Here is a 14,685-nt window from a genome sequence, read left to right as displayed (position 1 = left end):
AGTGCTCATGACTCGGCTGCACTCTCCAGGGTGCCCAATAAAGCTGATTTGCACACTGATCTCCAATAATGCCCATGAATAATACATGAATAATGCACATTTCAAACATGTCCTGAATAACAGTTTAAGTAGAAATAGATGGTGTTATGCCATGTCTTCCAGGGCAAAGGTTCAAAGGGCACAGAAACCAAATTAAACAGATGAAGAAGGGTAGAGCAGGTTGCGGAGCTCCTCAGAGAATCAAGGCGTGAAGGGATGTGCTCAGCAGAAACAGGCCAGGTAGCCAAGGCAGCTCTTTGCAGGAAGATTTAATAGCAATTCTGCACCAAGTGCATTAATGTAAGCTTCATAAAGCCACACATAAAGCAGAAAAGTTTTTTTAATTTTTTGTAGTTATTTGAGAATTTCATACATTGTATTTCAATCCTATTCACCCTCAATGCTTCCCTATAATCCCTCCCAGATCTACCGTCACCTTCCTTCCACCCCCCAACTCCATGCCCTCCTTTTTAAAAGTGTACTAACCCACAAACTCCAATTTCTGTTGTTCATATACCCATGGATGTGAGGCTATCCATTCAAGTGTGTTCAACTACCAAGAGTCACACCCTTACTGGAAACTGGTTGTCCCTCCAGGAGCCATCCCCTGCCCATCGATTCTCAGCTAGGTCAAGGGGCTCATAGACCCCTTCTTAGGCTATACTGGGGTATTGACTGCCTTGACTGACTGTCATTATGCAGGTAACTACAACTGCATGAGTTCATAAGTAGAGCAGCCCTGCCAAGTCCAGTCAGTATACTGTGTTTTGCTTTAGTCCTCCCTCATCTATGGTTCTTATAATCTTTGCTTTCTTTTCTGTGATGGTCCTTGAGCCTTGACGGAGGGGTGTGATATAGATGACCCATGTGTCACTTATTCTAGACACCTTGGTTAGTTGTCAGTTTCTATGTTAACCACCATCTACCTCACGAGGAAACTTCTCTGATGAGGTCTGAGAACTGCACTGATCTATGGGTAGAGAGGTGCAAATCTAGAAAGCAGTAGATACTAAGTCCATTTAGTAACATACTACTAGGTTCACATCTGGGGCTTGTGACCTCCCCAAGCATGGATTCTTAGATAGATTTGCAGAATGAGGCATGTGTTTCCTCCTTTGGAACAGACCTTAAATACAACCACGAAGCAGTTGGTTACACTATAATATTTGTGCCACTATTGCACCCATGGCCATATCTTGCTACCTCAGTCATTGTTGAAATTCACAGAGTTCACAGCTTGGTAAGGCTGTCGATGTGTTTTGCCCCCAGCAAGGTACAAAGCAGCTTCCAATACTATAAGAAATAGCCATCAAGGAGGACTCTTCATACTCAGTACCAACCTAATTTCTCCAAGTCCTTTAATCAATGTGTGTAGTATCTCTAGCAATAGGGTCTTACAATCAAGTTCTCATGGGAAACCAAGGGCAATGAAAACAGCTTGCATAGTTTCAGGGGATGGGGAAAGTTTATATGATACCGATGACCAATAATGTGAGGGGAGGTAACCCACACCTGGCACTAGACAGTAGGCAGGGGTTTTTTAAACCTTGAAAGGTCACATCTTGATAGGATTAGGGTGCTAAAATTATGGAAACATCCTTGTATTTCAGTAGACATTGGGTGACCCCAGGTAACCTTCAAATTCTAGAAAATTCCCAGTAGGGACTCACCTTAGTAGAATTTCTGTTGGCCACTTAGAGAAGTCACAGAGGCCTTCTGTGATTATCAAAAATGGTCCACTTGTTCTGTCTGTACACATAATTGCTGCTTCCAGTAGAAGAAAAGTGTAAAATCATTGGAGACATAAAGCAATGTCTACTGTACCCTAAGCAAACATGTTGCCCTGCCAGCAATTCATAACAGCTTCCCAGGAGCCCAACAGTATGAAAGCAGGACTACTCCTGCTCTGAACACCAAAGTGCTGCAAAAGCAACCAATTGCCTCATTCAAGAAAGTCATATTCTGAGGAAGGATAGGCAAATGAATATTGTTTGGAGATGTATCTGGGTGGGAGAATGCTTGCCTGGCATATGAGAGACGATTAATGCAATCAACAGGAAAGAGGAAGGAGGGAAGGAAGGAAAAGGAGAGAGACAAAATTAAAGTGAGTCATTTTCCTTTGATCATTAATACTTTAGTATCCTGCTTTGGATTCTTCTTATGATCAGATGGAGGAGGCAAGCACAGGTCAGGAGTAGATACTGAGTAGATACGCAAGCCAGTACCTGCAGCCAGGTGTCCGATGATAGGTAGGCAATGATTTTAAGCTCTCCCACCAGGGTCCTTTCCCAGGAGTTTAGCACAGCCAGAAAGGAGAAGATCAAACACAGAGACACGGGTCATGTATGGCTATAGGTTCCAAGTCAAGACCCCGTTTAGCCCCTTTTCCCTTAATAGTTAGGGTTCAGTAGAGGTACAAAATTTATTTTTTATACGGAATTTATTAGACTGGCTTACAGGTTCTTGCCCAGTTAATCCAGCAGTAGCCATCTCCTGAGGAAAAACTAAGAATCCAGTAATTGTTCAGTCCATGAGGATGGACATGGCACCTGATCTTCAGTCTATATTTAGAATCTTAAAGAAGGAGCCGGGCACAGTGGAGCATACCTTTTATCCCAGCCCTTGAGGAAGAGGCCAGCATAGTCTACAAAGCAAATCCAGGACAGTCAAGCTACACACTGAAACCCTGTCTTGAAAACAAAAACAAAAACAAAACAAAAAAGAATCCTGAAGAAGTAGGTTCTAGCACGATTGAAGTAAAGCCTCAGTGGCAGGATAAATGAGCTTGCCAACAAGAGTGAAGGCAAGCAGGCGAACAGCAAAAAGGAGATGACTACTCTCTTCCTCACTCAGCTCCCAGCTCAGGGGGCTCTCAAGTTTCTGAGAAAGCCAGAGCTCCCCATTCTCATGGCTTAAAAAGCAAAGGTGAGTGAGAAACTATGTCCTCTAGGTAATCAGGTGGTATCATCAAATAAGTGCTTCAGGGCTTTGACTGTGGGACAGAACTCTATCTGGCTTAGGATAAAGTTCTGACTCACAGTCTCCAAAGCAAGTGAAGGAAACAGTTACAAACTAACCCTGAGGATAACAAAATATTAGTTGAGCACTGATAGGAGTGCCTGAGTTAGCCACACAAGACCCAGGGCTTCCAGTGAACCATTGCTGAGGTTGACCAGAAGTCTGAAAAGGCATCTGCCATGATGATATATATGTGAATATGATGACTGGTTGACTTAAGCACTGATTGATAACTGGTGCCCAGGCTGTCCTGGGTGAGGCTAGTTGCTTGTCTTCTAGTGGGAAGACACCAAGGGAGACACTGATTTGTGACCATTCAGTCTTGCTCATTCAACTCTTTATGACAGTACAGGTTGGCGAAAGAATACTGCTTCTGCTCTTTGGCCTTGGTGGCAGAACAAGATGAAGAAAGGAACATCATCCTTTGGAAAGTATGGCAATAAGATGCACACATTGTGCCGCCACTGTGGCTCTAAGGCCTTCAGAAGTTGACCTGTGGCAAATGTGGCTGCCCTGCCAAGCACAAGAGAAAGTGTAACTGGAGTGCCAAGGCTAAGAAATGAAACACAACTGGGACTGGGTGGATGAGGCACTTAAAAATTGTCTACTGAAGATTCAGACATGAATTCCATTATGGAACAACACCTAAACCCAAGAGGGCAGCTGTTGTAGCATCCAGTTCATCTTGAGTATTTCAATCAGTCATAAAATAAATGCTCTGGTTTCATGGAGGAAGAAGAAGAAGAAGAAGAAGAAGAAGAAGAAGAAGAAGAAGAAGAAGAAGAAGAAGAAGAAGACTGCTTCCACTACCTCCTAATGGAAGTGCATTTATAGAAGTGAAATTCAGATATCATTTATCTTGTTACCTTGCTTAGTCTAGCCTGGCTAGTGATGCATCTCAATTAGTTCCATGCATAGGAGAACTGTAAGACAATCGAGTATTAATCCTACAGTACATGTTGGATGTGGCCGTGCTAGTCAGGGATGCAAAACAGTAAGCTTCTGACTGCTGGGGACATACAGTTCAGAGGGGAGACAGCATGAAAGAATGTGTGCACATACAAGGATACAAGTGTGATGGAGAGAAAGCATACGATACGATGCATACACTGGGATTTTGGAATCTTAACTCTTTCTGTCCCATTTTGGTGAATAAAGAATGAGAGGTGAAGGGAACAAAAGAAGTAAGAGAGAGAAGGGTGGAGAAGGAAGAAAAGAAAGAAGGGAGGGATGGAGGAAAGAAAGAAGACAGAATGAGAAAGAAAGAAAGAAAGAAAGAAAGAAAGAAAGAAAAGAGAGAGAAAGGAAGGAAGGAGGGAAGAAAAAAGGAGCAAGGGGAAAGGAAGAAGGAAAGAAAGGAGAAGAGGAATGAAGGAAGAAAAGGTGAGAGGGAGGGAGGGGGAGCAGTGGGAGGAAGGTACAAGCAAAAATGGCACCTGTGCCTGGCTTAGAGACAAAAGGGAAGTCATGGTCATAGTGAAAACTGCAGTGAACCAGAGATTATCCCAAGTCTAAAGACAAGGCCTCCCAGTAATTATTTCCAAGTGCAACAGCAGTGCCACTATTTCTAAACCTTCCACATTTTAAGGCAAAAGCCATATATTCTGATATGTCATGAATGTTCCTGATTTTAAAACATTGCCTCTGTATTTTACAAAACTAAATTATAAGGACTGGAGAGGTGGTTCTGCTATTAAGAGCATGCCCTGCCCTTGCAGAGAACCTGAGTTCAAATCCTAACATCAGCACCAAGAGGCCCACAACTGCCTGTGACTCTAGCTTCTGAGTATCTAATGCCCTCTACTGGCCCGACAGGCATTGCATGCACGCACGCGCGCGCACACACACACACACACACACACACACACACACACTAAATCTTCACAAAATAAAAATTAAATAAATAAATTTTATATGAGGCAACCCAAACACTCCGGCAGATGGAAGACAACTCACTCGCGAGGAGCCATCTTACAGCCTCTGCTGTACACGGTCTCAAGGAAGGTCAGAAATGTCAGAGTGTAGCGCCAGACAGATCCTGTCCCTTTAGACCCCACGTTGTCTCCGCATCATCGCAACTGCCTCACACATGTTTCAAATTCCTTCCGTGTTTCTGTAGTATGACTAGATTTAGCATTTTACCTCAGCTTTTGTTGCCCTGGTGGCAGGACACTGGAATAGGTGACTGCAGCAGTTGCTTATGAATTTAATCGACAGCCCAGGCCTTGAAATTACGAGAATAAGAATGACAGCATAACAGTGATAAAGCCAATGATCTGTCAAGTGCTTCACTTCCAGTGAGTTCACTTCTGTTATCTGGCTGAAATTACTCACAGTATTCAATCATCTCCTTTATATAGGGAAAATTATCACTGAATTAGGAGGTATGGGGGTATACTGGCCATTTCTCCACCCACTACCCCAAAAGCTTGGGCTGGAGATCTCAGAAAGGTTTAGCAAAGAAGGGCATCTGACTTTACTGAACCCCCACCGGAGTCACTCATTGTGGATCTGTGCCAAGCATGGTGAAACAACACCCAACTGAACTGTTGTGTATCAGGGTGGTTCTGAAAGGTACATGGCTTCTTCAGAAATAGAAAGCCTATCCAGAAAGAGAAAAGGCCACCACAGAAAAGCATCAGCGGAAGGGTAAATGCTGGTGGAGGGGTGAATTCAGTGTATGGTGAGAGTGCTATGGTGTGCGAGGAAGGTATTTCTTTTACAACAAAGATGGATCTCTTTGGGCCCCTGGAGCAGTGATTCGTATGTGGGAAAGGCGGAGATGTGGAGAGACACTGAAATCCAAGTCTCTTTCCTCCCTGGATTTCCACATCCAACCATTTGATAGCCAGGGAGAGTGCACTGGGGCGACAATGAAGAAGACAGAAGAGCTCGAAGACAGCAACATTTCCTGGTCTGGTTTTCACCTTTGCTTCAGGTCCCAAACTCCTGTGGCCATGGCACAATACACAGTGCCTGAGAAGCCAGGGGCAGACCAGGGCAGTCAGAACTGGGGCCTCTGTTCTTTGTGTTTGCTACCCGATTTGCATACGTCTGGGCTGCAGGGCAGGGACATGGGTCTCTGGAGCACATGCTGCTCTTGGCTCTTGGCCCTGGGTGGGTCACGGAACAGAGCGGAGGCTGCCAGAATACCTAAGAGCCCTGAAGCCCATCTTCCCATTCCGCTCAAGTCTGGAAGGTCTTTTCTCAAACTGCTCAGGCCAAATCATGCAAGCTGTCTGAAATCAGAGGAAGCCCTGTGGGGTGTGCCAGGATCACAATTGGAGGCATAGTGGGAAAGCGGAGTGACGGGGCAGGAGGGAGAACCTATTTGGAAATAAGGAGAAGGCTTTGAACTTGCAGATCTCTCCAACTGAGGCCAAACCCACAGGAAACCGGCCCCAGCTGGGTACCACAGAAGCCTGTGAATAAATATGAGGGGAGGGGACATGACAGTTTCCCACCCCTAATGCATTCACCCCAAGGAGCTGCTGGGCATCTGTTCCATAATTAACCAAGCTCTCTATTTCACCAGCCTCCTCCTCTTCCTTCACCTCCTCCTGTGGGCTGCTGAAACATAATTATTCCTGTATCTCTCAGGCACTCCCTAAAAGCAGTTTACTATTTGGCTTTTTCCCTTCATCTCTTTCCTCTGGACAGGGTGACAGAAGTCCTCGGCCCATAAGGGTCTGGGAGCATCCTATTTCCCAGAGGCCACTTTAGCATCCCACCATCCCTACCCCAGATCATGAGTGCATCCGTTCTCCTGTTGAAGAGAAATGATGGAGCAGCAAAGAGAATGGTGCGTAGCAAAGTATGTAAAAGGACCATTTTTCATCGGCTGTGACCCCTCGTCCCCTCCCTCATAATCCAATATTCCCATGGGCTGAAAAATAGCAACAATGAAAACTGATGAGGTGACGTGACACACAGTAAGGAGAGAGAACATCTTCCTAATAATAGTGTCTTATGGTCTAGATGGAAGACCAAGAGTCTGTGTGGCTTGAGGTTTGTCCTCCAAATTAGTAATCCATATGCAAAGTCACTCGATAGGTTTTGGTAGAAGGGATGTCTTTGCGCTTTATTACACCCTCCACGAAAAGTGTGTCTAACCATACAGTCCGGGAAATCGGGTAAGAGACCTAGGCACAGTACCACACCTGTTGTCCCAGCACTGAGGAAGGAGAGGCCGGAGGATCTGAGGGTCAAGGTTGCACGTTTGAGCCCAGCCTGAGCTCCATGAAAAGAGAAGAGTAACTAACAGACTATCAACTCAAAGCTACATCAAACGGAAGTGCACACAGGATGAACAACTTCTCCATGACCACAGTCCCCTCACTGCCTTTTTGTTATGGTTTGCCATAAAACACCTCACTGGCGGCCCAGAAGTGGGTGGGTTAGAAGCGTCCTGTCCCAGCACAAATGGTATCTTACTGACTCGCACACCTTGGCCAACTTCAGAAAACCAGGGATGCCCACTGATCTCTTTGGACAAGTTTTATTACTGTGAATCATATTTTGCTTCAAACAGTATCACTACTGCATATATCACCAATGTGCAGCACGCAGGTTTTTGGTAAGTGTTAACTGGATTTCTACTCTATGTGGGACACATCTGAGAATCTATGTTCAAAACCATGCAGCAAAAAAAGGTGAGGAGCTGGAGTCTGAAGCCAGAGCTTCTGGCTATTGATACAGTGATCCTCAAGTAATGTATCAAGCACTGAACTATTGCTACATGACTGCACTCCATGTAACAAATGATGCTCTACAATTGTGGTTATTTCCATTTTCCTGACAGTTTCTTAATATATATGGCTGACTAATAATCATAAACTTGAGTTATTTCAATTTTTATTGTAATGAAAGCTTATTATAGAATATTAGAACAGAACAAAGAGAAATGAAATTAAATCAATAGTCCCAAAACATTTAAAATTAATATTTCTCCAGCTTGCTTATGTCTTTTTACATAATCAGAACCATATTCTTTATGTAACTTGGAATCTTGTTTTTCCTGAACTAAATATTATAACAAACATTTCTCTGTTTACTTCAATAATTTCACTATTAACCATTAAAGCGCCTTAAAAGCATCATTTACATGCTTTGATACTTACTTTATGACTAAAATTAATCCATTTTATGCATGGTGAATTAAATAACACCCTGAGAATTTGTTTTCACTTTTAAAAATAATAGTAGAAGAAACATCTCTTTTTTTTTTCTTTCTGGATTTCAAAACACTCCCAGGTTTGTTTTCTGAGGGAAAAAAACTACTGAACAGTAAGTTGGATAAGAACAATTTTAAGGCTCTCGGCATAGATTGCCAAATTGCCTCCCAAATGAGTTGTACTAATTGTTGTTCTGACTAGCAATAATCTGAATATTTCTATCATTTTAAATTTGATAATTTCTTTAGAGCACATATACATAATCACAATGAGTTTAATTGCAGTGTGGAAGCAATTTCAGAGATTATTTAGCTGGCCTCTGCCCCCTCCCACCGCCTTTTATACATTAGAAAATTGTGGTCTGGCCATTGTTATGGCTAGCCTAAAACCATAGGTGTAAGGGACACAGCTGCGCTGGATCCAGGTCTACTGGAGCACCAATTCTCCGTGGTGTCCTCCAGACATCTAGAAACAGTTTTGCAATATTTATTTGGTCAACAGGAACATTACCAAGTTGCTGTCCCTTGATGTCTTAATTTCAATTATAGCTCCAAGCATTGAAGCCTTGGAAAGCACTGGACCAGGCAAGGGACAAGGTCACTGTGTTGTGTGCAAAGGGTACTTTCTGGTGACAGTCTCCCTTCCAACTGCCAGGGTTCTGCAGGAAACCTTGTATCTACTTATCACTTCCTGCTCCTGGCTCAGGCCTCTGGTCCTCTCTTGGCCCTGCCTGACACATGTCTTGGCAGCTTACACAGAATCCTTCCTGTGGGCTTCTGTTTTCCCCATCCCTGCTCAGCATGATGGCAACCTACCTCATTTTCAACCCCAGGCCAGGCAGAAGTGTTGTTCCTACCCATCTGCCACGTTGGCCAAATTTCCTTGATGCTAAGTGATTTCAGGCACTTCCCAGGAGGGCTGAGGGAGATACAATATGCTGTTCCTTGTTCTAAGGCATTATCCGAGCTGGAGAGGGGCAGGTACACATCCTCTACCAGGAAGCACATGGCACCTAAACGGGCTGCAATGTGCAATGAGAGGCAGACTGAATTACCAGCATGGCACCCTCAATGGCATGCCAAAACGCAGCTTCTTCTATGCCACATAAGTTATAGATCGAGGCCATAGCCACTCCAATATTTCTTACATTGGCATAAAAGGAAGAAGAGATGGAGAATGAGGTGAGAGAGAGTTAAAATATGACAAGCTCCATTATAGGGGGAAATCAAACTCTAGAGATGTTGGAAGTCACCTGCTTTCTACTTTACCTAGAAGGTTGCTGCCCATTGTTTTCCCGATGGCACACTCGTCCTTTGCAGCCCAGTTCACATGCCCCCTCTAGAGCTTTACAGATCCCACCTCTCCTCAAAGCATTAATCACTGGCCTCACTAGTCTTAAGGCAGCTGGTCCGTACCTCTGTTCTGTTGTTTTTTCACACAAAAATGATGTATTTTAAAATGCTTACCTCCTCCACAAAGAAATCTGCATGCTATTTTAAGTGGACTTTTGTCAGTCTATCTTTGTTTGTTTAATCCTCAAACCTCTTCCTTGCCTCGTACTTGGTAGATAATCAAATATTTATTGTGTAAGAATTGATGCTAGTAGTTACCAAGAAGAGACTCGATATTCTAAGAGCATATATAGGGGGAGGAGGTCTCCCTCAATCACAGACATAGGGGAGGGGAGAAGGGGGGAAGTGGGAGGGAGGGAAGAATGGGAGGAAACAGGGGAAGGGCTAACAATCGAGATGTAATATGAATAAATTAATAAAAATAATAAAAAATAATAAAAAACATTATAGTATTGGAAAAAAAGAATTGATGCTAGTAAGTAGAAAGGATATATGAAATCACTGGAACGGACATCCAATTTTAACACAAATTTACATTTTGAAAACTCAGGCTATGATATGCAACCATCTAATTAATTCTTATGTGGGACACTGTATGTGGAAAATAATTAGTCAATGTTAATCAATATGTGAAACTTAGAGTTTTTCTTATGATGACCACAGGATCACTACAAAAGTGCTATAGCCAGAAGATTCCATCTGTGCTTGGCCAGACAGAAGCTATTTTGTACTTTTTGCCATAATAAAGCACACATGTGGTGTGATCTTGTTGCTGTGATAAAATACTCTGACAAAAGCAACTCCAGGGTGAAGGGACATGTTTCAGGTCACACATCAAGAACGCAGTCCTGCATGCCAGGGGAGTCAAGGCACGGGGAGCTGGAACCAGCGGCTTGGGTTGCACCCACAACCAGGAAGCCTAAAACTTGGCTAGCTTCCTCCCTTCTATCCAGCCCAGGGAGCAGTGCCAGGGAAAGGTGCTGTCCACTCTTAATGTAGGTTTTTTTCCACCTTAATTAATGTAATCAGGTTAATTACTCATAGGCATGTGCAGACTGCAACCAAATCTAAATAGTGCCTCAGAGGTAGGTTGGGAGGCTTGCCCCTCGAGTCTAGATACGGCCAAATTGATAATCAAAGCTCTCAGGAGTAGGCATGTCTCGATAGCTGAGACATTCCCTAGCCAATTTCATGGAAAAGAGAGAGAAGTTTGAGTACAGGGTTAATAATTCTGTAGTGAAGAGAAAAGTCAGAGGTTATATTTCCACATACTATTTCTCCAAAGCCCTTATTTTGTGAGTATTCTCCTGAGTGTGAGTACGGACCCTGAGTAAGTGCATGAGAATACTCACGGATGCCAGAAGAAGAGTCTCAGGCCATTGTGAGCCACCCAGTGTGGGTGGTAGGAACTAAATCCAGGTCCCCTGCAAGAGAAGCTTAGCCACCTCTCAGGCCCTTCATATATCTCTTCACCTAGTCACCAAGTGATTTACCCTCACTAAAAACACCCATGGTTGGACTATGTTAACATATTTCCTGGTATTTAAGGAAACGTTTATTGTCTACCATTTGAGGATTCCCCAGGGAACTGTGAAGGTGTCATTTACCACAATCTCAGAATAAGATCAGGTCATTCTTGCCAAGTGTCCTGTGAACACCAGTCACATTTTGCCTCCTCTTTGACACACAAATTTGTGCTTTATAATTGAATCTAAACATGACACTGGGGTGTTCTTAAAACCTGGAGATTGGAAATGTTTACTGAAATCAGCTGGTTTACAGGTTGGGTCTTGGCACTGGTGGCACCTCAGGGGCTTAGAGAATACAGCAGAATGAAACTTGGCCAGAAGCAGAGAGCATGTAGGACAGGCTAGATCTGGCTCAAGAGCCTTAGCATCAGCTGCTATAACCTGGCAAATGGATAAACTATTTTTTTTTCAGAGCCAGCAGTAAAATGAAACTTATGGAAACAATAAAGTAAATGTTCTACCTAGCCAGTAAGTCAAATCAGAGAAGAATAGATTTTTGCAAACAGATCTGAAAACAGTGCAATTCATTAATCCAAGGATACCCAGAAAATTAGTACATTTCTGCTTTTAAACTAAGGGTGTATACCAGAAATCGGCAAACTGTGGCCTTCCTGCCTACTCTAGGTCACGGACTATTTTGCATGTTCGCCAATGACAAATAGATTTTCCATGTTTAAAGATGCGTTCAACCTAGAAGAATGCTGCTTCATGACACATGAAAACCATGGAGTTTGTGCTTTAATGTCATTGATGCAGTTTTATTGGAATTCAGCTGCACACATACCATTTGCCTGAGATCCTGAGATGCCTCCATGCTACAGTAGTAGGGTTCTGTAGCTACAAAAAAAAAAAGTGACATGTTTTGCAATGCTAAAAATGTTTACTTACTATCTGGCTCTTTCAGCAATACTAACTTCTAATATACATGCTCAGAGAAGACTTACTCAGGCTCACTGCCAATGAAATTCAAGATAAGGACTAATGACTCTAAGTCCATCTCATGATCAGAAAAAAAAAATTGTGTCTAATTATCAACTAACACTGCCCTTAACAAACATGGAGGAACTTGACCTCAATCTCCCCTGTGGAGAGTGGACTCCTGTCCTCTTCCAAAGGTAAAATCTTTCTATTTTGGGTTACATCTAATTGAGTAGTCACCCCGACAGCATCGTATGGAAACCCACAGGCAACGTAGGCTGCTCCTAAGGCTGTAGGTTGCTCTCTGCAAACTGACAGGAAGGCTCTACTGCTGAAAAAATAGCTACAAAACTCATTGAATACAAAGAAGTCAAGCTGGTGCCTACATAGAGCCATCACCCCTCTGGCCTAGTGTTCTTGATACCACAAGGTGCTCTGTGTGCTACAAACCCTTTGACCTACAATAGCATCCTGATCGCAAAAATATGCTAGTGCAATGGTGGCATTAATACTGTGGGAGTAAGCAAGGCCCACTCCATGAGATGGAACCCACACCCAACACTGCTTGGATGCCCAAGAACCTGACACTAGATAGCCCAGGGATGTATGGTAAAACCAAATGCTGCTGTTCTACTAAAAGAACATATTAAAAATGCCTCTTAATGGCATTCTACTCTACTCATAGATCAGACCATCATCAGACAGATTCCTCCTGCAACATACAGGAAGATGTACAGAGACTCACAGCCAGACACTATGCAGAGTGTGAGAGGCCCAGGCACACTCAGCCCTAAATGGGATGTCTCCACCATATCCCTCCCCACGGAGCTCAGGAAACATGAGGAAGAAGAGCTGCAAAGAATGTAAGGGCCAGAAGGAATGGAGGACATCAAGGAAACAAGGCCCCCTAAATCAACAGTATCAATACACATATGGTCCCACGGGGACTGAGGCAGCACGCACAAGGCTGCATGAGTCTCCACCAGGTAGGGTCTTAGAGCGGGAAGGAGAAGAGGGTACATGCCCCATCCCTAAGCCAGTAGCTATTTCCAAATGATAACCACTAGCAACTGAAAACTTAGTTTTCTCCAAGGGAAACAAACTACTCCTAAGGGTAGGCCACATGCCCAGCAGTTGATGCCAACAGAAAACAAACTCAGTGGCATCTTTGGAGATTCCTTGTTTGGGGTATGTGTGTGTCTATGTGTGTGTGTGTATGTGTGTGTGTGTATAATTATTTACATTATATTATTTTATAATGTAATATATACAATGTATATATCCAGGCAGGTCTTTTGTGCATATATTATGGCTTCCAGTTTAATATTTTTATAGGATTCTTGAGTGTACGAATAAATGGGTCTCTGTGTCTATATCTGTTTCTTGTGCCTTCTCCTTGGCTCTTTTCTTTCTGTTTGGTTGATTTGTTGGTATTAATATAATATATTAGTTTTCATTTTGTCTAATTTTAATACTTTAATTTAATTTTATCATTATCCCTTAGAAGCCTGATTGTTTTCTGATGGAAGACAGAAAAGGGGTGAATCCAGACGGGAGGAACTGGGAGGAGTGGAGGGAGGGAAAACAATAATCACATGTAATATTTAAAAATCTTTTTGCAATAAAAAGCAAAATCCTTTGCATTTCAAGGGTCCTTCTCATCCAGAACCCCACTCAACCCATACAACATCTCCCAGGAAGCAGATTTACATGAGTATCCCTGCTACAGATGAGGGACTTCAAGGTTAATGCTATCAATCAAATTGTATCTACCACAAATTCATATGTCGAAGCCTGAAGCACCAACGTCACTTTGGGCCATCCTGAGTGGTGACTGTGGCTAACTGGTGTGGGGAAGGTCAGCCCTAGTCTAAGAACATTGGTGGGCTATAACAAAAGAAAGATTCCCTAGCTCCAAAACCAAATATTAAATAAAAATAAGAGACAAGTAAAGAGAGAGAGGGAGGGAGAGATGCGATCACACATGTTTATACCTGACCCCCCCCCCTTTCTCTCCAGAAAAGCAATCAGAGGGAAAAGGCCATGCAAGCACACAGCAAAGCCACATCTATAAGCTACGAAGAACACTCTCATCAGAATCCAATCCCAACAAACCTTGACCTTGGACTTCTTGACTCCAGAACAGTGAGAAAATAAATTTCACCCAATCTCTGCTGTTTTGCTATGGCAACTGGAGCAGATGCATCCAGTTAGCCAAGCTGAACAGCATATGCTAAATGAGGTGACTCGGCAGTAGGGGGACAGTAGCACCTCATTCCACAAATATTTATCTAGTAGCTAGTAAGCGCAAGAACAAAATAAGTATTCATACAAGAAGCACACTACTACATTTTTTTACCTTTAAATGAAAAAAAGATGAAAGAATGATATTACCATGAATTTGGAAAGTGTTGCTGAAAGGAACCATACAGTAAGTACTGTGAGATATAAGTAAGAGAAACTGACTTACCCAGGTCAGTCAAAAGAGGACACCCCATCATGCAATGGAACTAATTTGAAATGTGGACAATCATTTGCTTGGTGAAGCTGGGGGAGAGGGGACATCCAGAAAGATGACACGGGCAAAGAGACCATCACAGCAGGATGGTAGTCCAGGAAAAAGGAATGCAGTCAGTATAGCTGGAATATAAAGAG

Source organism: Acomys minous, assembly GCF_964271855.1.
Source record: "Acomys minous genome assembly, chromosome: 4".
In the NCBI taxonomy this organism is placed as follows: Eukaryota; Metazoa; Chordata; class Mammalia; order Rodentia; family Muridae; genus Acomys; species Acomys minous.
This window is presented reverse-complemented; position numbering follows the sequence as displayed.